The 24,310-nt window shown below is 51.5% G+C and overlaps 1 protein-coding gene across 1 annotated transcript in view; it reads right to left on the reverse strand.

Annotated features, from left to right (window-relative positions):
• CHD9 (chromodomain helicase DNA binding protein 9) overlaps window positions 1–23,700 on the reverse strand; it is a 165,929-nt gene extending 142,229 nt beyond the window's left edge. The window contains exon 1 of the mRNA XM_081118954.1: window positions 23,611–23,700. The gene's annotated coding sequence lies outside the window, so the exon portion shown is untranslated. The remainder of the gene's footprint in view (window positions 1–23,610) is intronic.
• Window positions 23,701–24,310: the final 610 nt, after the last annotated feature.

Consider the following 24,310-nt stretch of genomic DNA (forward strand, 5'->3'; position numbering starts at 1 on the left):
GTCTTATCGGAGGCAGGCTGCTCATTGTTGATGTTGGTTTTTAAGAAATAGAGGAAAAGGCAACAAAACATTGTTTTGGATCTTTGGGGCTGTTTCATGCTTTGGGGTATACAGACACAAAACCTTGGGAGCGCAGAAATGTCTGAAATCCGAAACTTGAAAAAAACAGTTGGCTTCCGAATGAAAAATAAAACCACAAAATTAAAATAATACAGTCAGTCTTCATTAACCATTCAATTTAGTATTCACTGGTTCATTTCCCCCTCCTTCCCTCCCTCCCTCCCTTCGAGGAAGCATACATTTATTCCATTCAGTCAACAAAGATTTGCTGAGCCGCTTCTTTGCGCCAGGCACAACTTTAGGCACTAGAAATACACAAGTGCTAAACCAATTAAAGATACAGACAGGACCAAGCAGACAAATATCCCTGCCCTTCTGAGTCAATAATGCACACAATTATAAGTAAATTATATGGTATGTTAGAAATAAGTGTGATAAGAAAAAAAATAGAGCAGGGCTAAGGGAATTGTTGGCAGGAAGGAATTCCTAACATCTCTAGACGCTGAAGAACAATTTGCGGGTTAGATTTCTCTCACAATGAGAGTTCTCAAGTCTGTACAATGATTACTAGCAAATGATAAGCAATCGTAAATGAAATGAGTTACATTTGACTAGAGTAAAATTATAAAAACCCTCTAAGCTTTGTTTACAACCAAAATGTAGGTGCATTTTAAGCATATGTGATAAACCATGAAAAGTGAAAGAGCCATGGCATTTGACCTTATCCCTGGCTAGGGGCAGGTAAAGGCACTCCCTACAAGGATTTATCAGATGCCTAAAATAGAGTGGTTAAGGGCTTGTGTGTCAGATGCCAGGGTTCAGATCCTGGGCCCCTCATTTACTACGTGTGTGATTCTGGGAAAGATACTTAATGTCAGTTCCCCATCTTTTCTATGGGGGGAATACAGAGCTGCCTTATAGGATTTCATCAAATGAGTTAATAAAAGTAAAGGTGTTAGCAAAGCACCTGGGACTTAGTAAGCACTCAATAAATGTTATCTATTGTTACTGTTGTTATGATAACGACAGTGATGCCAATGACGCGGTACCAAGCGCTGTGTTGGGTACTGGGGACCCGGAGCTAAATAAGACAATGACAGGGTCCCAACTGGGAGAGGCTCGGCAATCACGTACTTCATTAAATCCTCACGGTCCCTTGCAGGGTGACCCCCACTGCCCCAGTGACCATTGTAAACCATACCTATTGGCTACCATACATAGACAGCCAATAAAATGGAACGGACCAGCCCTGGCTGGGCAGCTCAGTTGGTCAGAGCGTCAGTCAATGTCTCTCTCTCTCTCTCAAATCAATTATAAAAAAGGAGCAGACCACAATGAGGCACTATTTCATAACCTTTCAGTTGGAAAAAATTAAGAAGCCTGATAATGCCAGTGTCGGCGAGAACGTGGCCTGCCTACGGTGGTTGGTGGCGGGATCCTAAATTGCAGCGTCCACGCTGCTTTCCAGGAGACACGTGCAAGAATGTTCAGCTCAGCACATTCAAAATGACGGAAAGCTGGCCACGACTCCAACGTTCACCGACGGGAGAATAAATAAATACCGTGGGCCATGACAGAGAGAACTAGAAGATTCAGGGGAAACAATGGGCCGCAGCTCTACGCTGCCGTGTGGGTGAATGTTACCCACACAAGGTAGGAGGAGAAAAAGTACATTCTAGAAGGCTACAGACAACAGGATGTCCTCTTAAGTAAGGTAAAAGCAACAAAATCTAAACACTATGCCTTTCAGAAAAACATACTAAATACTTTTTTTTTTTTTAGAAAAGAAAAGAAATGGTAAACTCGAGATTCAAGATGGAGTGAGGGAGGCAAATTGATGGGAAAGGCCGGACCATGTGAGAAGTGAGTGGGGGGTTCGCAGGTGTTTACTGTTTTATAAATAAATGAGTAAACTATTAAATAGAAACCATCCAGATGCATGTTGTGCAAGAGGAAAGAATGTCAAGAATCAAAGATTATGGATAATCCTGTGTGCTTGGATGCAATAAAAAAGAAAACTGTCCTCTTGGGACTGGTAGGAAACACACCTCGGAAGGGTATGGGCAGGTCAAGAGAGAGGGTGGAGAAAAGGTCCTGAAGAGGTCAAGGGTGTGTGTGTTTCCAAGAGGATTAGGCAGAGTTCACCCTGGAAGTGGAGACCCTTCATCGGTCACGTGCTATTGTGCAGGCTCAGAACCTGGGATCAGAGGGTAGTGGTGAGTTGTCACTGACTGGGGTCAGGGTAATGCCCGTGGGCGTGCCCTGTTCAGATCGTGGGTCTCTCTGTGCGGTGGCTCGCCCTCAGCGCCCTCTCCCTGGGGTTTTTGCCAGGTCTGCTCCTGCCACTTCCCCCACGACCGACCTCCAGTTCCTGTGTGTGGTGTTCTCAGACAGGACCAGCCCTGCCCTGCCGGGCCCCGACCAGGGTGATGCCGGGTGTGTGCAGATAATCCTGCTTTAGCTGGGAGTTCTGGGCGCCACCCAGAGAAGTGCGGTCACTGAGCCCCTAGTCCAAGCCATCCTCTCTCCTGCTCATTCTGGAGTCCAGGGGGAGCGCTCTCAGGCAGCTGAGCTGCTGGCTGTCATGGCCAGGGTCCATGGGCCACAGACTGGGGCCCCTGAGGCTGGCACCAGGCAGAGGAACACTTGGTTAGGCCCACTTGATTGACTGACATCACGGACGGAACTAACTGGGCCTCTCAAAGGCACTTGAAGGTCGGTCCCAACTCTCTGTGGTCAGAGCTTTCAGAGCTCTGGGAGCTGCTGACATGCACGCCACCCCCACACCCGGAATAATCACTGGTGCCTCCAGAAACTGGAGCCAGAAAGACCCCAGATCAGGTTGTAGCTGGGCGGTTTCTAGCTTGATCCTCTAAACCTCAGCTTTCTATCTGTATAGTTGGGACAATCGCATTGCCTTTGCCTGACTTGCGGGCATTAGTGGGGACCACATGACATAATAGGGAACAAAATGCTTCTCAGACAGAAAGGGGCAATACACTCATACCAGAATATAAGCCCCTAGAGGGCAGGAGCCACGTGTGATGCTTCTACTGCTGTACTCCCACAACCAAGGGCAGCGCCTGGCACACAGTAGGTGCTCAATAAAAACACGTCTTGAATGAAGGGAGCAATACAGATTAGAGTAAAAATAATGATGATGATGATTATGAACATTAATTGCATCTTCACTGTGTGCCAGGCATAGTGCCAAAGGCTTTACATAGATAATTCCATTTAAGCTTCATTCGCAGGAACCAGGGAAGGAGGTGCTAGTTTTATCTCCATTCTGCAGGTGAGTTAATATGACTTCCCCAAGGCCACACAGCTAGGGGAGTCAGTTTCCCATATGATCTGATTGGCGGGTTCAGGGAGGCTCACCCCCCCCCATGTGGAGCACAGGTGGCCTTCGTGCCTCGGATGCCCCAGGAGAATCGCTGGATTTCAACAGCCTTTCACCCTTCAAACTCCAATATTAATATGCGGGTGCCTCCGGAAAACAGTGAACCCAAAATTTCTAATCAGGGAAAGATCTGGTTTATCTGTTCGCTTCCTAAGTGTGGACAGTAGGGGCTCTTTTATTAGGGACGAGGTAAAGGGGGGGGGTGCCTAGGTGAGTGAGGGTTACACATGGCAGATGGGGGGATGCTAGGAAGGGGGCCGAGAAAGGGTCCAAGATGCATGTTGACTGTTTTGTTGAGCGCTGGCCTAGGGCTTCAGAAGGGCAAAGGGTTGTTTGGGTCCTCAAATTGCCTGGGGTGGGGGAAGGGGCAGCTATTTCGGAGCAACCAAAGCCCCTGGAAGGTCAAGAGCTATCTGACAAGACAGGTAGGGGGTGCCGTCCTGAGGAGTTATCAAAGGGGGCTTGCTTTATGTTTGAAATTTTATGAAAAATGTCTCAGATGTGACTCGTGTAGTTAAAAGAATATTTCACTCAATGAAAGACTGCATGAAGCAGGGTTGGGGGAAGGTTGCAGAAAGGTCATGGGTTGGCCTCTCCAAAGCAACACGGCTTCCAACCCTGCACAGCCTGCGCCAGGCTGCAGCTCTCCAGGGCTTGGCTGATTTACTGGAGACGAAGGGGGCCCCCAGCCTTCCCAGGGCTGGCCGGCCAATGAGCCTGAGCCACAGCTGGGGGGAGTATTTGCCTCTGCAGTTGGCAGCATCTCTGGCCCGGGAGCCGAGCTGGGGAGAGGCTCATTATGCAGCTTGGTCACATGCCCTATGCATTTTAATGAATGAGTCAGGGGACAGACTCAATTTGAAAGAGGAATTGCAGCTCTCAGGCTGGGTGAAGGGCTCTCAAGGGATGCTCTGGCAGCTCGGAGAGCACAGGGAAGGAAAGAAGGGCGCTGTTTCCATTTAGAAAAAAGAAGGGAATGTCTGAGAAGGAAGGTCAAAGGAAGGAGCGAGGGAGGGAGGTAAGGAGGGAGGGAGGGAGACAGAGGAAGGCAGGGAGGGAGGGAGGGAGACAGAGGAAGGCAGGGAGGGAGGGAGACAGAGGAAGGAAGGAAGGAAGGAAGGAAGGAAGGAAGGAAGGAAGGAAGGAAGGAAGGAAGGAAGGAAGGAAGGAAGGAAGGAAGGAAGGGAGGGAAAGGAGGCAGTAAGAACAGCTTAGAGTTTAGAAAGTTCTGGAACAGACACTCCCTTGCTCCTTGGCTCCTTGATTTACTCTAAACACTGAGCGCTTCCGAGTGCCAGGCACCACACAGCACGGCAGTTACGAGACAAATGAGACCGAGTCCCTGTGTCCTTGCCCAAAAGGCGTCTGCGTATAACCCAATCAGCGTGCCACATTAGAGTAACTGCAACACAGGGGTCAAACGTGGGGGTGGGGGGTGGGGCAGGGGAGGCGGTGCTCATTCCCCCGCAGCGAGCACACCCACAGGAAGGTGGGATCCCCGCAGACGGTCAGGGTCTGCCGTCTCCCAAGCACCCCTCAAGTGCAGACATGGGGCGAGTGTTCCACAGGTAGCGTCTGGTCAGATCCTGGCCACAGTCCCATGGGTCAGATCCTGTGACTGTCACATTTTTCACAGATGAGGACAGTGAAGCAGAGAAAGCAGCTTGCCCAAGGTCACCCAGGGATTTGAACTCAGGGCTGCCTGACTCCACAGCTCTTGGCAGCTGGGCCGAATGCTGTCAGCCAACCACTGGATGGGGAACGCTGGGGAAGGCCTTTCCCTTCCCAGGCTTCCTTCCAAGAACACTCTGAACCCCCCGGAGGAAGAGGCTGGTGTGAATCCAGATGTAGTCAGCGCCAGCCAGCCTGGGAGCGGATCTGAAACCTCACTGAGGGAGCCGGGTGTGAGCGACAGCCCAAGGGCAGGGGGGAGAGGAGGGGAGAGGAGAGCAGAGGAGAGGAGCGGAGAGGAAGGAAGCTCAGCCTCACCGCGGTCAGTTGGGGCGGCGTGCCTGTTCCCAGCCTCCACACCACAAAACACAGGGCAGCAGATGCTCAGCAAACGGGTGTGTGGGAGTGAGACTTACCCTTAGATGGCAGGCGGGCAGGCTGTGTCACCAAATTACTCAACAAAGCCACCTCGGCTTTGAACTTTGAGCTGGGCTCTGCTGGAACAGGTCATGGGGGTGGGGTGGCGCTCACCATGGCCAGGAGGATGTCTCCCATCCCCCTGCCCCGAGTGGGAGAGCACAACCGGGGAAGAAGCCAAGACCTAAAAAGCCACGGCACCCCCACATCCGCATGAGTTTTTACAGCCGGAGAGAAAGAGCGACACACACACAAGCCCAGCACGACCCGGGGGCCTGGGCTTCGTGCGGGAGAGGAAAGCAGGGCCGCCTGCCACGGGCTCGGACTGTGCGCGCAGGCGGCCAGCTTTTACTGAGCGGTTACTACATGCCAGAGCTGTCACACACGCTATCCCCCGGAATCCCCCTGCCTTCTTGTGAGGGAGCTGCTGTTATTCTGCCCGTTTTACCCAAGAGCCTGCTGCCCGGAGAGATGAGTAACTTGCCAAGGTCACATGTTTTCCCAGCTTCTGGTTTCTACAAGGAGGGACTTTCCCTAAACGCGCTTTTTGTCTTTACTCTCACTGCCCATGGCAGCAGAATGACTTATCTGATTGGAAAGCGTGGGAAGGCTGTCTGCGGGGACCTGCTCCGCTCCGCCCTCCAGGCGGGCTCAGTGAGGCGGCCAGCTCTGCTCCACGCCAGCTTCAGGGATAACTCAGGTGGTGCTTTGGCTCCGTGCCATTCCTTTGTCTTTTTATCAACGTGTTCAGAGCCTGGATGGGGGGGGGGGGTGCTTTTTTTTCTTTTTCTTTTTCTTTTTTAAAGCTCTTTGGAGATCCCAGTATTCCCAACTGGGAGGATCCTGAGCGCTCTAGCCAAACCGCCCCCATCTGACCCAGGGTTCTGCTCTCCCGCTCCGTCTTGGCAGAGGACACTCTTGGCTCCCGGACCAATCTCCCTCGGGAGAAGTCAGCCCTGCAACGAACACTCCTCCTCCCTTCCCCCTTCTTTTTTTGGGGGCTGGCATTTTTTTTCTGGGATGAGAAAAACCAAGTCATGTTCCCAGCTTCTCAGTAGGAAGGGAACCATCAGTCATGAGGGTGTTCTCGGGGTGGCTGTGTCTTGGCCCATGTACCAGCTCTTTTCCTTGCCACCTGCCAGGGCATCAGCAATGAGTACTTGACCCACCCAGCCTGCTGCCAGGCTAGACAGCTTACCCCAGAACAAACCCGAGCAGCTGATCCAAAGCCCACGTCAGGCCCTGAACCCATACCCCGTATGCATATTGCAGTTTCCAGTTCCAGCCTATCTGCCAGGGAATTCAGAACCAGCCTGTCTCGGAGGGATTAGGGGCCAAATCCACATTCCTCTGCTGTGTGACTATGGGCAAACAATTCACCTGCTCTGTGCTTTGATTTCTTCATCTGTAAAATGGGAACACAACACCTGTCCTCTGTCTCACAGGTCTGTTATGAGATTAAATATGTAAAACTTATTTGAAAAGGAATAAAAAATCCTCCACAAGACAAAAGGGATTGATCATTTTACGAGTCTCAATAATGTACCAAGACGTACGAAGCATTAGAGGGAGCATCTTCAGTTTTGCCACCAGCACAGGTGCACCTTCATTTTGGTGACCATGTCCAACCCCCTCTGCAGTTTCCCTCTAAGGAAGCAGCCCTCCCCCAAGTCAGCCCCTCGTCCAGGTAGATGCAGTGACACCGGCGGAGGCACGCAAGCGCCTCTCATTCTTCTTGACCACAATGATGGCTTTGGGGGTGGTCATGTGACCCAGTCAGGGTCCATGCGACTTCTGCTTGGCCTTCTGAGAATGACATTCTAGCTGGAGATTCTGAAAGGTTACAGGAGCTAAAACCAACACTGTCATCTTATTACCACATGAACCCAAAAGTTGAAGCCAAAAAAATGGAGAGAAAACCAAGTCCTGATTTTGATATTTGAACCCTGAACCCAGCTATGTCCACCTGTGATATTGTGATTTATAATAAGAAATATACATTTGGGGGTTTACCCACAGTTCCTAGTGTAAGCTCCCAAAACCCTCATTATGTTAATAAGGTGACTTCTGGAAAGCACCTAAGGATGGGGCTGGTTGCCAGGAGAACTAATCATGTCATTAAAGGGTTGGAACTTTCAGTCCCACCCCCGACCTCCAGAGAGGGGAGGGGGACTGGAGATTAAGTTCAACCACCAATGGCCAATGATTTAATCAATCATGCTATGTAATGGAGCCTCCATAAAAGCCCAAAACAAAGGGCTTCAGAGAGCTCTGGGTTGGTGAACACATGGAGATTTGGGAAGGCATGGGAACTCTTCTACCTTTCCTCACATTTTGCCCTAGGCATCTCTTCCATCTGGCTGTTCCAGAGTTATTTCCTTTTATAGTAAAACAGTAATCTAGTAAGTGAAACCTTTCTGAGTTCTGTGAGCCACTCTAGCAAATTAATCAAACCCAAGGCGGGGGTCGTGGGACCCTCTTGATTTATAGCTGATGGGTCAGATGCACAAGTGACAACCTGGACTTCAAGTGACATCTGAACTGGGGGGGGGGCAGGGGGCAGTCTTGTAGGACTGAGCCCGTAACCTCTGAGATCTGACATTTTCTCAGGGTAGACAGTGTCAGGATTGAACTGAATTGTAGGTCACCCAGCTGGTGTCTCAGAGAATTCCTTGGTGATGTGGAATCCCTCCCCTCCGCACCCACATTGGAAATTGGGTACAGAACCCTCTTACCAGCCATCTCAGCGCTTTTCAGCTTATGGTGAGACCCCAAGTTCCCCCCCTTTTAAAAGTACCCCTTAAAGGGAGACCCTTTTTTAAAAAAGATGTTTTAAATTGATTTTTTAGAGAGAAAGGAAGGGAGAAAGAAACATTGACATGAGAGTGAACATCAATCTGCTGCCTCCTGCATGCCCCCTACTGGGGATCGAGCCTGCAAGCTGGGCGTGTGCCCTGACTAGAAATCGAACAGGCACCCTTTCGGTGCACAGGACACCCAACCAACTGAGCCACACCAGCCAGCCAGGGCCCAAATTCCCTTTTTAATTAAAGACATCTTAGGTTAGACTTTCTGTCCTTTGCTGCTAAGGAAACTGTAATGGACACAGCATTGTGTCATTTAATCTTTCCAACAACTATGAGGAAAGAATTGTAACCCCCGCTTTACAGATGAAGAAGAGAAACAGAGGCACAGAGAAACTGTGTGACGTCAGTGGTGGAGGTGGAACTTGAATCTACTCCAGAAGGGTTTGGGAATGAACTCGAGCCTCACACTCACAGGTCCACCGCATACTTCAGTCGGCAGAAGGGTATCTGCCGGGAGGGAAGAGCCCTGATTCCCCTGCAGCCAGGGTTGAGGGAGGACCTCCTTCCCTGGCGCTCTCTCCCCATGGGCCCTCCTCCTGGAAGAAAAACAGCAATCGGAGGGGGAGCTTCGTCACCTCTCCCAGGGCTTAGGCTTGATGTCAGGGCCTGGGGGGGTTCAAACTGGTCCAATACCCTCTCCCTCCAGGGGCCGATGTTTCAGTGTCAGCCTGTTAAGTTCCACTCTTTTCTCTGAAAATACTGGGCTCTAGTAAAGATGCAGATGCCTTTCAGGCCTCCCAGGGCTTAGAACCTGAGCCACTATCAGTCATGACATTTTCACAGGCCTAATGGTTTAAGGCAGCAGGTGCGTGGTGGGGATGGCGGGTGTGGCACTCTGGAAAGGAACAGGGACACCTGAGGACTGGGGGGGTTTCTGTTGGTTGAGTGAGCAAGTCAGCCATAAAAGTTTGAAAATGGGATAAAATAATACAATTATCTGGGATTTGCTTCAAGATAACACGGCGGGGGGGAGGCGGGGGTGGAGGTACAGATGAAATAAGATTGGCCATGGGTGGATCTTTGTCGAAACCAGGTTATGAGCGTATAGGGTTTACGCCACTTGAGTTTATGTTTGAAATTTCTTATAGTCATTTTTAAAAGTATGATGAATAATTTAAAAAACACGTTTTCGATTTTATTCATTGTAAAGCCCTTTACATGCATCTTGTATGCACCTCACAAATGTTTTCCCCCGTTTTAAAACGGAGGCTCAGAGAGGCTGAGTGCTTTATGCCGGGGGAAATGGAGAGTGGAACCTGGGTCTTCCAGCTCCTGCATTCCAAGGTTAGTCTGGGGCGGGGCAGCCCCTGCTTGGCAGGGGGCTGACAGGCAGGGATGGGAGCCTGGTGAGTCGGTCCTGTCTACTTCCAAGTCTCGCCTGGAGGCAGCTGAGCCTGACTGGTGTGGCACAGACCTTAGCAGGGCCTCAGGGAGTCATGAATGCACAGTGGAGAGCTCCCAGCCACCGACTCCACGTGCTCCTTGGTAGTTAAGAAAACACTGAGTCTAGCTCAGCGGGCTCTGGGCCCTTTCATGGGCATCTTGAGAACAGTTGCCTGAACATGTGGGTCTGATAAAGAGAGACCCACGTGGGCTTCCCTGCCCCCTTTCCCATAACTATTTCCTCCCGTACCCTTGAAGCTCTGTGCGTGTGGCTGTTCTTTTCTTTTCTTTCCTCCCCAACATATGGATTCCCAGCTCCTATTTCAAACTCAATTGCTCCTCTGCTATAAACTCCCCAAAGCTCTCAATTTCCTTTTTCCATTGCTCATTCTTTCCTAAAGTGCATGAAAAAGCCTCTCCTAGCTCTGTTCCAATCTCCTTGTTTACGAAAGAAGGGCAAGGAGAACCGTGATTTCAATGATCAAGGTTAAGAGAGGCCCGATTCCTTCCCTAGGAGAACACACCTCAGGAACCTGGAGATCAAAGCTTACCAGGTACGAGAACAAATCGCAGGAAAGCCCCTGTTCCCCCAAATGCTCATCCTGCAGGAGGCCTGATACAGTGCCTTCTGCTCCCTTCAGCTGGCTGAAGTGTCCTTTTTGAAAGTCACTAATGGGCTGGAAAGAAAGGAAAGTCACAGGCAGGAATCCCAGAAGGCTACTGCGGAAGTGGGAGTGTGTTATCTGGGAAGCAACAGTCTGTGCCTGCTCCTGAGCCCATGGCCTCCTATTTCTCCATGACCATGCCAACTTTACCCCTTCAGGGCAGAGGAGCCCAGCCCTCAGCCCTGAAACACTGGACACATCAGCATCACCTGGGGGCAGGAGGAAAGGTGTTTTAACACATCATCAGGGACCTGGGGGACAGAGGGTCCTCGCCCAGGTAGAGGCCACAGACCTGCAGGTGCCTCCAGGGGCCCAGCAGGTGACATAAATGGCCTGAGGGGCGGGTAGGATGACATAAAACCAGCTAACACTGTTTCAGCCTGCGGAGCCAAGGTTGGTAGGTGGTGGGGACTGGAGACAGCAAGTCCTGTCCGAAAGGGGCAGCAGCCACGCACCGCTCTTGGTTGCTGTTGTGGAAGAACCGCACCCCTGGGCGGCCAGATCGTCCATTCGGCCACAGAAGCGGAGATCTGGAATTGAAGGGAACCCTCCCAATTCGGGAACAGATTTCAGTGAAAACTACCGCAAAGGCCGACATTTTGAGCTAAATCAAACCTGCCTGGCAGTCCGGGTTCACCTGAGCACCCCTGTTTGCAACCCCGACCGAGGAAGCGGGCCCTGTGCATCTTTAGCGCGGCGGGCAGTGCTGGGGCAGGAGGCCGGAGGAGGTCAGAGGGAGCCCGGCGGAGCGGCCTTCAAGGAGGTAGGGCGCCTTGCTGCTCCCAGGCTCATAAAACACTTCCAGGCTTCTGTCACTTAATCATGCGGTGTCTGCTGCCAGCTGGGTCCTCACCAACAACCCTCCCATCCCCTTCAGAAACTCCCCTCTTCTCCAAGGCCAGCTAACGTGGCCAGTGGAGAACTTTTTCTCTGGATAAGGCCAATGTCACTTCAGCCTCAGGCCACCTTCCAAACAACTTCAACTTCACCTGCCCATCAAAGAACTGAGTGGCCCCTTCTTTCCTCTCATACTCAACGGAATCATGACCAGTAACTCTGTGTACTTAAGGAGCTCTTTTTTTGCTTCCCCCCAAAAAACACATTATGCTTCAAGGGCAGCTTCTGACCCTCATCTCTGTGAGAGAGATAAGAGGGAAACTAAGGCATAGAGTTGGGGGTGATTTGCCAAAAGACACACTCATTTGGCAGGACTCTGACGAGCTGGCAGAACCCAGCACTAGGCTATTTTTAAAAGCCCGGGTGCCTTCCTGAATTGTACATAGGAAAGATAAGTAGAATTTCCTTACAGCGGTGAAGCAGAGTACAGAGAGAGATGAGGGAAGGCTCTAGGCAACTTGACTCTTCCAGTTAGATTATTTTCTTCTTGCAATTCCCTATATACAGGGACCGAGAAAGGGGGTGGGGGGGGTGCCGGGAGGAGACACTGCAGAGAAAGGGCAGGCGCATTGCACAAGCCGATTGCCTGCAGGAGGGTGTGTGCGTGGACCTTTGGGTGTGTGTTATTTGTATGCCTAGTTTGGTGCAAGTCATTCTCATAGAAGGAGAAGTATTGTTTCTGTAATTCAGTAAAGACAACATGTTCCTGGGAGAACCTTTATGACTCTGGTCTTTCTCTCTAATCTCCCCAACACATGGTCGCTCTCCACTTGATCAAAGTCTATTTACTGAGCCCCTGCTCAGTATCTGGCACTGCGATATGCACCGAGATTACATCAGTGACCAAGAAGGACCCCGTCCTGGTCCTCAGGGGGCCCACAGTTTAAGAGGGAGGCAGACAAGTGAATGGGAAACTGCAATTCCGTGGCGTAAGCACGCAGATAGGGGAAGCGGACAGGGAGAGGGCAAGGAGGGGGCCTGACCTGAAGGGCAGAAGGGAGGAGTGGGGGGATGTACTGCGGAAGAAATGAGGTCTCAGGTCCGGAGGACGAGTGGGAATTGGACAAGGAAATGGAAAGGTGAGTGTTTCAGGCAGAGGAAAGCGCACTGACAAAGGTCTGGAGGTCGGATTCCCTCTAGCACTTGGTGAAAATCTGCTGTTTGAGCCAATTAAGGCAAGTGCCGTCCTGGCGGGGGACTTCAGGGAGCCTCTGGAGCCAAGTATGGAACTGTTAAAAAAGAAACAACTGGCGCAAAATGGAGTCACTTGGGCTAAGGCCCCCACCAGCAAACCAGGCCTCAACTGCAGTTTCAGCCTATCTCAGGAATGCGACCTTCCCCCAGTCAGCCTGGAATTACCTGGTCAGCACTGGTGAGGTCATCTGCATGACAGACCCCAGCCCTTCCCCCAAGGGAAGGTGACCTTGCCTCACAAGAGCAGTTCTTTGTTAGAAATCTCCTTTTTGCTCCCCCATCTGCCTGTAAAAGCCTTCCATTTTCTACAGCTCCTGGGAGCTCCTTTTTGCTTCCTAGATGGGACGCTGCCCAATTCATGCACTGTCAAATAAAGCCAATTAGATCTTCGAATTCACTGAGTTGGGTTTTGTTTTTTAACAAGACCAACGTGGCAGTCGCCAGGAGCCAAGGTTGAGAACCTTCAACATCACTGTTGTCAGATTTAAACTGCTCCGTTATAAAAGTACTGAAAGTGCTCTTCAGAATGTGGGATGGAAAACCAAGTGTTTAGGGGACACTGAGGAACACAGTCCTTCCTTCTGATAAAGGACATAAACACTAGGGTGATGCACAGAACCTGCGACGAACTGGCTTTTAAATGACAACTTACAGAGGAAAAAGAACATCCCTACTTGTGTTCTCTCTCTCTCTCTCTTTCTCACACACACTGGCCCAGTGAACTAGGCAGAGTGTTAGATTTTTTATTTACATATTTTTTTACAGGGGAAGAAACTGAGGCTCAAAGAGGAAAAGCACCAAGACTATCAGCTCGTTCGTTCATTCATTCATTCATTCACTGGCTCCAGAAACAGGAACAGAGCCCCTGCTGTTGGCGCTGCGGGCATAGTGATGAATAACACGGGCGGTGTTCTCCCTACGCACAGGGCCAGGGTTCAGGGTTCGAAGCCACTGCCTCCGAGCCCAGCCCCAGCAGCCCTTCCGATGCGCCGACCTGCAGGCGGGATATGCTGTCTCCCGGGCTGGGCTCCATGGGCCGCTGTTTACTGCCCCACGGTCTTGCCGGCAACCTCCCCCTCAAACATACCATGAAAGAAAAAACCTCATAGCTGCTATGCAATGTGTCCTCAAGACAAGATGCTGACCCCGATTATCGCTGGAAGTCCCTCCCATTTAAAACTGGGACAACCCACCAAAGGCTGTCCAGGGCCTGGTCTCTTTGAGTCACTGGGAGACTTCCATTCCACCTCCATCCCCTGTACTAGCCCAAAGCGGATGCTGTGAAACCCTCACCTTTTGCAACTCTTCCCTCTAAACACTGTTCTAGGAAGGCAGGGATGGGATCAAAGTTCTTTCAAAGCAAAAGGGGGATGACCGAAGGGGGGGGGGGGGAGGCAGGGAGTGAGCAAGGGAAGACAGCGGACACTGGCTTTGCCCTCTGCACAATTCTGTCCTGTGCCAAGTCGGCCCACGGTCTGCGAGGACAGCAAACCCACCCAGACAGACATCCTTCAAAGATGCTTGGGAGAGGCTGGTGGCCTCGCTTCCCCAGAGCCCGGGCAATGTTATTTCCTGGGGCAGAGCAAGTCACAAAGGATGAAAGCTGATGACTGAATGTCTGGGGCAGGGTGGGAGGCCTTGCCAGGAGGTGGGGGTGGAGCGGTGGAAAGGGAGGAGGGGTGGAGACTTGGCTGGTTTTGCACAGACAAATCCCTTCATTTTTCCAGACTGGAAAAAGCTGTTTGGGCTGTGCACATTTGCACAGAGTCACGGTATTTACTACGCTTCCTGGCTCAACAGATTTCTTTTTGTCATTCAGTCAAACGCAGCTTGTATTTTTCGTAGTCAGAGCTGAACAGACCGTAGGGGCTCTTCCCCCACCTTGTGTTCAAAAACACATCATGAGGAACTCAGAAAGCCCAGCTCACATGGACAGCAGGTGTGGGTGGGTGGGGGAGCATGTTGTAGATAAAAAACCCTTGTTCAGACAAACAGTGCCTCCTCCTTGGAGGTGTTTAATAACACGCCCTATTTTCCTAGCACACGTTTCTTGAGTAGCCCTAAGAACCAACTACTATACTAGAAACTGACTCCTGCATTTTGCATGTGATGCTCAGTTATCTCTATTTATTGGTGGTGGTGTGGGTGGGGTTCAGGGGAGTGGGATGATTTTTTAAAGTGCTTAATAATAATTTTTAAAACTCTCTTCTTGCCAAAATGTGCCTATCCAGAGTTCAGTTCCAGAAGTGCTTCTGGCCAGATGTCAGAATAGAAAGTTTTGTGCTGAAGATATTAATTCAACCCAACAAGCATTAACTGAACACTTACTATGTGCAAGGCACAGTGCTGGGGGTGGAAGCATGCAAGCTGACCCAACTTAGCATGTACTTTCCATCTTTTAAAAAAATATGTTTTTATTGATTTCAGAGAGAGGAAGGGAGAGAGAGAAAGAGAGATAGAAACATCAATGATGAGAGAGTCATTGATCGGCTGTCTCCTGCACGCCGCCCACTGGGGATCGAGCCCACAACCTAGGCATGTACCCCGAGTAGGAATTAAACCGAGATCTCCTGGATCCTAGGTCGATGCTCAACTGCTGAGCCACGCCAGCCAGGCATACTTTTCATCTTTAATAGAAAGTGGTTGGGTAGCGGGCACACAGAGCAATATACAGATCTAGTAACATAGAAGCCCACACCTGAAACCTATATGTTTATATTAACCATTGTCACCCCAATAAATTTAATAAAGTATTATTTAAATTTTTAAAAAGTGGCTTGTGGCCCGGCTGGGCGTGGCTCAGCGGTTGAGCGTCGACCTAGGATCCAGGCGATCGGGGTTCGATTCACGGTCAGGGCACATGTCCGGGTTGCGGGCTCGATCAATGACTCTCTCGTCATTGATGTTTCTATCTCTCTCTCTCCCTCCCCTTTCCTCTCTCTGAAATCAATAAAGACATATTTAAAAAGTGGCTTGTGAGCCCAACTGGCATCTCGGCCCATGGTGGAATTTAGACATCAGGGATGGGCCAGGTCAGTAAGAAAAGTCTTTTGGGATGGGAGAGGGGAGAGCTTTCCTAGGCTCCTTCATGTCATACACCTTGGCTGCCACGTGTGTGTAATGCCGGCCAAACCACCACATTGAACTGCCATCATCAAATCTTGCTGAAACAACCTCGGAGTCCGAGGGGGAGCCTCATCTTCAGAGATGACATAATGACATAGTCAGGCAACCTCTGACCTCTCTGGGTAGGAGGAAAGTAAATAAACAGACACCCCTGCTGACGCAGGTTAGCATCACCTGATGCAATGGACTACAGCCTCTAACCTCCTCCTCTTCTGGGTTGGCAAAGCACAAAGTCATCTTGCATTAATTTAAAGAGAGAAAGGACCCACACAAACCTGCTTCTGGGCCAGGAGCCATTGGGGAGTTGAAGGAATGCAGGTGGGCAGAGGGAAGTAAGGGGGTATTCAGGGGCCCAGGGGAGCCGGGAGAGCTAGGAATTCTCTGCAGTCCAAGTTGACTGCGCCAGATGTAGCTCAATTTTTTTTCTTTTAAAAGACTATTATGGGTTTCCTTTCCAAAGTGGAAATGCAGGGATGGAAAAATGAGTTTCAGTTGCTATGGAAATAGGAGTTGGCTGGAGCCTGCAGGAGCAGCAGCTGGAGTGGAACAGTGGCCCTGTGACAGAGGGGGCTTCCGGCGGGGGATCAGACAGCAACAGGCTTTGGGGGGGGGGAAGAAGAGAGAAAGGAGGCAGACTGTGTCTCCAGGCACTGCAGCCTATGAGTGATACAGAATGGGGTGGGTGTGCGTGCGTGTGTGTGTGTGTGTGTGTGTGTGTGTGGCATGTGCATCCCCAACAGGCCAAAAAATTGAAAAGCAAAATAAACTCAATGCCTTCAAAAGAAAGGAGTTTCACCCGTAGGTCAAGAAAGCCCTAAGTCAGTTGAAGGACAGAAGGAGAGAGGCCTGCCATTTAGAAGCCATGCAGGGGGCTGGGGGCCATGCCCGAGCAGGGGCTGGGACCTCACGCTCTGTGCTCTCACCTTCTGTCCTAACACAACTCCTCCAACTGACACTGACGTGGGCCAGAAACACAGTCAACACAACCCCCACGGGTTGGCAAGGCCGGGGGACAGTCAGCTTGCTGCTCCATTCCATCTGCACCTCTGGGTGACTGTTTCTGTTCAAGGCGGAAAGTCTCCATGACCCCGGGGTTCTGAGGTCTTCTAACCTGAGGCTTCAAAGGGGTCTTATGTTCTCAGCATCACATTCTGGGGAGATGCTTTGATTAGGCCTTTGCTGGATCCCTGGGCAGGGCCCACCGGAGGGAATATTATGCTAGTCCCACTCCTACCCCAGTAAGAGAAAGCACCAGGCCCTTTCCTCCCATCATAATGGCGGTAAGGGGACAGGAGGACCTCACATTCATGAGGGACTAAAAGTTAGGCTTCTGACACCATGTGATCCTATTAATGTCTGCATATGCTGTCCCCAAGAAACACTGAGAGGGTCATAGAGTTTCAGTTGGCCAACATTCTGGTATCTCGTTTTGTATTTCTTTTGTCTTGTTATATATATATAGTTATATATATTTCAATATATTAGAAGTCTCAAAAAGACAAAGTGAGATCAAAGAAGAATAAAATATTTAGAAACAAATTTAAACAAGAAGATGCAAGACTTGGACACCGAAAACTGCAAAACATTGCTGAAAAAGTTTTTAAAAGATACAAATAAATGGAAAGACATCCCGTGTTTGTGGACTAGAAGACTTAATATTAAGATGTCAATACTATTCAAAGCAATCTAGGGATTCAGTGCGCTCTCTATCCCAATATTTTTTTTTCCAGAAATAGAAAATTTTATACTAAAACTAATACGGAATTTATGGAAGTGACCCCGGTTGATGGACTGGACAGAATTGGCACATGCAGCTATATCTCCTGGGAGGAAAATAGTTCACACCAAAGACACTGTATGCCTCTCCTCCATCGGACTCCCTGAGGGAGGAGCCTGTGCCTTGCTGATTAGACTAGCAGGTCTCCTGGCATGAGAACTGGGTCTCCCCCGTCGGACAGGGCCGCCCCGAGCACAGGGCCCACTTCTCCTCTTGAGAAGCTCAAGGGGGCCTCCCTCAGTGGCCCAGGTGCCACAGGTTCTTTATGTGCACTTGGTGTTCCTTTTAGGTAAGTCAAGGTTCTTCATATGGGTGGGAAGAGAGGCCATGTACAAAAGGTACATTTTTTTAAGGCTGCCAAAACGTCCACTCCAAAATAACAAGACTCCTAGCTCTTCAGTTAAGCATAACCCTGGGCATAAGAGCAGACTCAGTGCTTTTTGGGTTTAGTGTCTTAAGCTTCCTCTACTGTCCCAGCACTCTCCAGCACCCCTTGTCCCCCAGCACCCCTTGTCCCCCATACCTGAGTGATAACATCGTAACAGTTTAAAATTGGGACGCGGCCACTTCTATAAAGGAACGAAACCCGACATCCCAGCAAACCGCTTCTTGGTTGGAAGACGTTGTTACTGGGAGGGGCACAGCAAGTCACCCCAAAATGTGGGAAGGACACGTGGGTGGGATGCACACGCAACGTCTATGATGATTGATCTGCAAAAGTTCTTAAGGACAGGACAGGATGTGCCTCTGGACAAAGCAGGAAGAGGAAGACCTGGAAATCAAATCACGGCTTGACAATGAGTGAAAGAGAAAACCTGGCCAACTGTATTAACATAAGCTGAAGGGATGTTAGGTAAGAAAGACAGTGATGTCTGAGGAGCTCAGAAAACGGCAGTATGAAAGAGCAAGTCTCTGAGAGTCTGTCTTGTGTCCCACACTGTCCCCAGTACTGGGAGCTCTGGAAACCTGAGCGGTTCAGGCAGCCAGGGGGCTGGCCAGAGCTTCCCAGAATAACCCCCCCTCTTTTTCAAATGATGGCAAGTGTGATAGAGGGGTATTAGTTTATCTTTTTTTTTTTTAATATGTTTTTACTGATTTCAGAGAGAGGAAGGGAGCGGGAGAGAGAGAAACATCAATGATGAGAGAGTCATTGATCGGCCGCCTCCTGCACGCCCCCTGCTAGGGAGCGAGCCCGCAACCCAGGCCTGTGCCCTGACCGGGAATCGAACCGCGACCTCTTGGATCCTAGGTCAATGCTCAACCGCGAGCCACGCGGGCCAGGCTTATCTTAAATATGTTTTATTGATTTTTTTAAATATGTTTTTTTAAATATGTTTTTATTGATTTTGAGAAAGAGAGAAACATTGATTGGTTGCCTCCTGTACGCCCCCTACTGGGGATTGAGCCCGAAACCGGGGCATGTGCCCTGACCTGCAATCAAGCCAGGTGCATGGGAAGGTGCTCAACTGAGCCACACCGGCAAGGCCTGGAATACTCCCTGGATAAGGATTTCAAGGTTGGTCCAAGGAGCAGCAGGAAGGCAAAGGCACAGTGACTGACTAGTCACGTCTACCATGAGCGCAGGGGTGGGGAATCAGACAAGCCGGACTGAGGCCTTTCTGGACCCTTGGGTCGCTGAAGGACACGAAAACCTTCGCCTGCCTTTGCTATTAAAATCGCTCCTCCTGCTCACCTTGCTTTGACTCCATGACTACCAACCTTCTAACTAGAACCTGGCTTTCCACGCGGGCTTCCCTGAGGGGGAAAGAATGTGCTGACGAGCGGACATGGTTTCCAGGCCGCTTTGCAGTGCTTGTCCTCTCCTGAGTTAATATATTTGTGGTCTGGCTTCCTCGCCGGGCTCCTGCGAGCTTGGTTGGTCTGCCCCTTTCAACCAGATTAGCAACACGTGCCCGGACGGCGCCCCCTCTCCGCCTGCCCCGAAGGCGCAGAGAAGGCGCCGGGGCAGCCTCAGCCCCGCACGCTGCCTGCGAAGGGTGCTCGGTGTGACCGGCCTCCCTCCGGACACCACCATCTAGCTGAGCTTTGCCACGTCAGTCACTCCAACCACAGCCATTTACCCTGAGCCCAGAATGAGCTGTGAAAAGCCTCCAAGAAAAAAAAAAAAAAAAAGCTACAGTGACAAAAATAACTTTATAAGTTCTGTTGAATACAAAGGAATAAAAAAGAAAGAAAACCCTGTGCTTGGGGGAAGAGGCCAAGAACACAGGATGGAGAAAAGCAGAGGGAACCGGCAGCGCTCAGCCCAGAGCAGGGAGGGCCCGCGAGGGCCAGAGCCTGTCGTCAGGTGGCTGAGCACTGCGGCGATGGGGAGGCGGCTTGTCTCCGGGGTCCCAGAAGAAAGCCTGAAAACCAAGGGGCAGGGGACCCAAGGAGGCGGACTTTGGCTAGATATAAAAGAGGGAGCTTTCCTCTAATTCAAACATCATCCTCACTTTTTTTTCCTTTCTTTTTCAAATGTATGAGAAACAGTGTCATCCTGCGATTAAGAGCACACGCTCTGGAGAGGGGTTCCCTTTCGGGTCTGCCGATCACCAGCTACATAAGCATGGACAAGTTACTTACCTTCCCTATGCCTGTTTTCTCAGCTAATAATAGTACCTACCTCAAACAGTACTTAGCCCATGTGGTTGTGCTGAGGAGTCATGAAATTATACACGTAAAGTGCTTAGAACAGCACCCAGCACCTAGTAAGTGCTCAGGAAGGGTGGCGACTATTATTTTTTATTATACTCTCCTACCACCTTTACTATTATTGAATAATTTTCTGTAAGTAGGCACATTTAAAACATTTTATTTCTCAATTACAGTTTACATTCAATGTTATTCTGTATTAGTTTCAGGTGCACAGCGTAGTGGTTAGATAATCATGTGCTTTACAAAGTGGTCCCCCCAACATTTCCAGTACCCACCTGGCACCATACATGGTTATTACAATATTATTGACTATATTCCCTGTGCTGTGCTTCACATCCCTATAACTATTCTGTAACTACCACTCTGTACTTCTCAATCCCTTCGCCTTTTTCACCCAGCCCCCCACAACCACCGATGTGCTCTCTGTGTCTGAGTCTGTGTCTGTTTTTGTTTGTTCCTTTAGCTTGCTCGTTAGGTTCCACATATAAGTGAAATCAGATGGTATTTTAAGTAGACACATTATTTACATAAATTTATCTTTTTTAAACTTTATATCATTATTGTAAGTGCAAAGCTAGTAACCCTTGCCACGTATAGGTGGAAACTGTAAAACTAAACATAACGCACAACAACGTTACTAAATTTTAGCTGCTGTTGCCTGTTCCACGCCCTGAATTTGAAGACTGCGGTCCTTTCCATAAAGAGGAAGGCAAGAGGCAAGCAAGCGTTACGGGAACATTCTAGTGTTTCACCGAGACTTCTGTCGTTGACTGTAGTCAGAGACGGTCACGTTCAAGGAAGTGAAAGGCCAGTGTGGCTGGAGCCCCTGCAACCGGGGAGAGAGCAGCCGAGGGCTGGCGAGAGCATCGAAGAGACGGTTCACAGAAGGATACCTATCCTGGGCTGACTTCCTGGGCTTACGTGCCATGACTCTGAGCCTCAGCAAATCATCTCAGAAAGCCCCCAGCGAGACAGGCCGCACACCAGACAACAGTCAGAAACACTGTAGCCCACCTGGACTCATCAGCGACCCCCCGGAGGTCACCTACAGTTTCCAGATGCGATGCTGCTTCTCACGGCTTTCCGCCTGAAGGCATTTTCTGGCCCCAGGACGGTTACTGCAGACAGTGCGCAGAACAGACCAGAAGTGCGTGTCTGTAGCAACCCTCCCTCAGCGAGGGAAGTACCCCAGCTTCCTTGCCTCTTTGGGGGACACGATCTCTCCAAGGGTCCTCAGAGGGACTGATCCCAGTTGCCCTGGTGGAAACTTACTCATCAACGCATCCTTTATTTGGCTTTCCTCCCTTCTTGGGCCCACTTTACTCTCACTGGGCTTTCCGGCAACCCTCCCAAATAGGTGCCTGGTACCTAAATCCTTGTCTTATGATCTGCTTTTGGGGAAACCCCAGCTATGGCACAATTTAAACTTCCGACGACGGAATGAGCTGCCCAGTGAGGAAGTGCCATTTTCTCGGGGCATTGAACAAGTGGCTGAGAATGCCCACTAGAGAGTCAAGGCTCCCGTATTCAACTAGATAGACATTTCGTATTTTTTCTGACCATTAGGTCCCATGATTCTAGATCAAGTCAGCAAACTACAGCCTATGAGCTAAGAATGGTTTTTATATTTTTAAATGGTTAAAAAAAATTGAAGAAAGAATAACATCTTGTGACCCAGGAACATATGAAATCCGAATTTCGGTGTCCCTAAATAAAGTTTTATTGGAACACAGCTACACTCACACACTCATTTGTCTCCATATGACGATGGCTGCTTCCACGATGCAATGGCAGCTCTGAGTGGTTGCAGCTGAAGCCATATGGTCCACAAAGCTCAAAATAGTTCCTATCGGGCCCCCTGCAGAAAATGTTTGCTGGCTCCTGTTCAGATCATTGCCCTGCAGGGATAAGAGCCGATGGAGACCTGGTTGCTCCGTGGGTGGGGAGGCCCAGGGTCACGCCTCGTATTTAGGGGGTGTTTTTCTCGTTTGCTGGAGTGTGAGTTCACTGAGGGCTGGTTTACCTTTGTCTTGTTTTGTTTTATTTCATTTTTACCATTTTATCTCTAGCATCTGGCAGACTGCCCGGCACATAGTAGGCTCTCAATGACCAATACATTTTGAATGAACAAATGAGTCAATGCAGGGAAAGTGTTTTGCTGGCAGCGAGGAGAGCTGGTGTTAAAGGGAAACACACCATGGACAAGCCTGCCCCGCGCTCGGCGCTCTCCGCGGTCCCTCAGTCCCCAGGGAAACAGCAGATTATGGTATTTTGTCCATGACTCTGGAGTCCGGCAGCCCGGGTTCCAGTAGGGGATCTGCCGCTTATTCTTACGCAACCCTGAGCAAGTTCCTTGGCTTCTCTGAGCCCCAGTGCAGGAATTACAGTCCTGCCTTGTAGGTTAGGGTAGGAGTCAAGGTGAGGACACACAGGAAGCATTTAGCACAGTGCCTGGCACAGGTGCCCTCGGTGAACGTTACCCTTTATTGTTAATGCTTCCCACGCCAACTCTGAGAGGTTGGTGCCACCATGCCCATTTTGCAGATGAGGAAACTGAGGCTAGGGTGGTTCAATGAGTTCTAGAGGGTCATATAAAAAAGACTGGAAACCCACGCTGGTCACCACTTTGCTGTAATATAAATATAAGGGGTCCCTTTTACTACTAATAAAGGCCCTGACCCTGGCTGCTCAGTTACATTTACCAAAACGACAAGGGCAGCTCCAGCCGGACGCATGAACTTCTGTGGGACCAGGGCAAGGCCCCCCCACCCCCACCCCCACCCCCACCCCCACCCCCACCCCCACCCCCACCCCCAGGAGTCTTCTCTCAAACCCCACCTCAGGGTCTGTCCGCGCTCTGCCCACTTTCAAGTCCAGCCCTTCCGAAACCAGCCCCGTTGGGAGGGCGGGGGCCGGTTTGTTATCTCGGGTTTGACAGCTCCAAGGCGGCGGCGATATTCCTGCTCCAAAGGCTCGCAGGGCGGACGGCGCGCGGCGGGGCCGGGGACCCGGCTGCCCCGCGTCCTGGGCTCTGCCCGGCCCCTCGCGCCCGGGCCCTCGCGCTCGGCGGCCTCGTGGGATCGCCTGGAAGCTTGTAAACACCCAGATGCCCAGGCCTGGACCCAGACCACTTACATCGGAGTCCCCGGGGGCCGCAGACTTCAAACAAACAAACCAACCCCAAGCGATGCCAATGCGCAGCCAAGTTTGAGAAACGGGGCCCCGGGCCTCCGTGCGCGCTCAGCCCAGGTCGCCCCGGGCACCGGGAACTCTCTCCCGCCGCGCACGGCGTCCGGCCGCGGGCGCCTTCCCGAGGATGCGCGGTGCGGGCGCCCCGGCCCCGCGCGCTCCCAGGCCCGGCCCGGCCCCGCTCCGCACCCGCACGTGCGGCCGCCGCGGCGCCCAGGGCGCTCCTCCCGCCGCGCGCGGGGCTCGGCCGCCACGCCGCCCGCCCCCCGGCTCAGGGGCAACGCCCGGCGCGCGGGGTCCTACCTTGGCCGCCGGCGCTGCCCTCCAGTCCCCGGAACCCATCCGTCTGTCGCCGGGCTCGGCCGCCCTCTGTCCTCGCGCCCAGAGGCGCCCGCTGGGGCGCAGCGCCACCTCGTGGGCACGGGGCGGCCGCGCGGGGCCGGGCCGGCGCGGGGAGGGGAGCCCCGCGTCCCGGGCGGAAATGATGCCGCCGCTTCCCACGTGGGTGGCTTCCCGACGAGCTGGGAGCCCGGCGCGCAGGTCCCCGCTGGCGGGGGACGCCTTCCCTCTCTGCAGAGCCCTGGGGCCGGACCGAGAGGCCGCCAGGCCCTGGCCCCGCCCCCCCCGGCCTGGGACCCGTCCTGGGGTGTTTCCCGGCTGGACTCGGGGACCTTCTCTTTCGTCGCGAAGTTTCCAGCGCGCCCCGAGTTGGCATAGCCTTTCTCTGAAATAGGCAGGGAACGCCAGAAGCAGCAAGGAGCCGGGGTCCTCTCGAGCCAGGGAGGCCTTTCCTCGACTGGCAGCCTTTCCCGTCGCCACTCCCTGCCCCCCCCCCCGCTGGCCCTCCTACCCGGTGCCCTCCAACCTCCAGCTGAGCTTGATTAAACACCCCGTCAGACCCTGTGCAGAGCGGGAGGCACAGCCAGGCCCTAGGATCTGGCACCCAGGTGATGCTTCTCACCTGGGCAGCGCTGACACGTCTTCGGCTGGCACTGCACGACCC

The sequence above is a fragment of the Miniopterus schreibersii genome (assembly GCF_964146895.1).
Source record: "Miniopterus schreibersii genome assembly, chromosome: 18".
Taxonomy (NCBI): domain Eukaryota; kingdom Metazoa; phylum Chordata; class Mammalia; order Chiroptera; family Miniopteridae; genus Miniopterus; species Miniopterus schreibersii.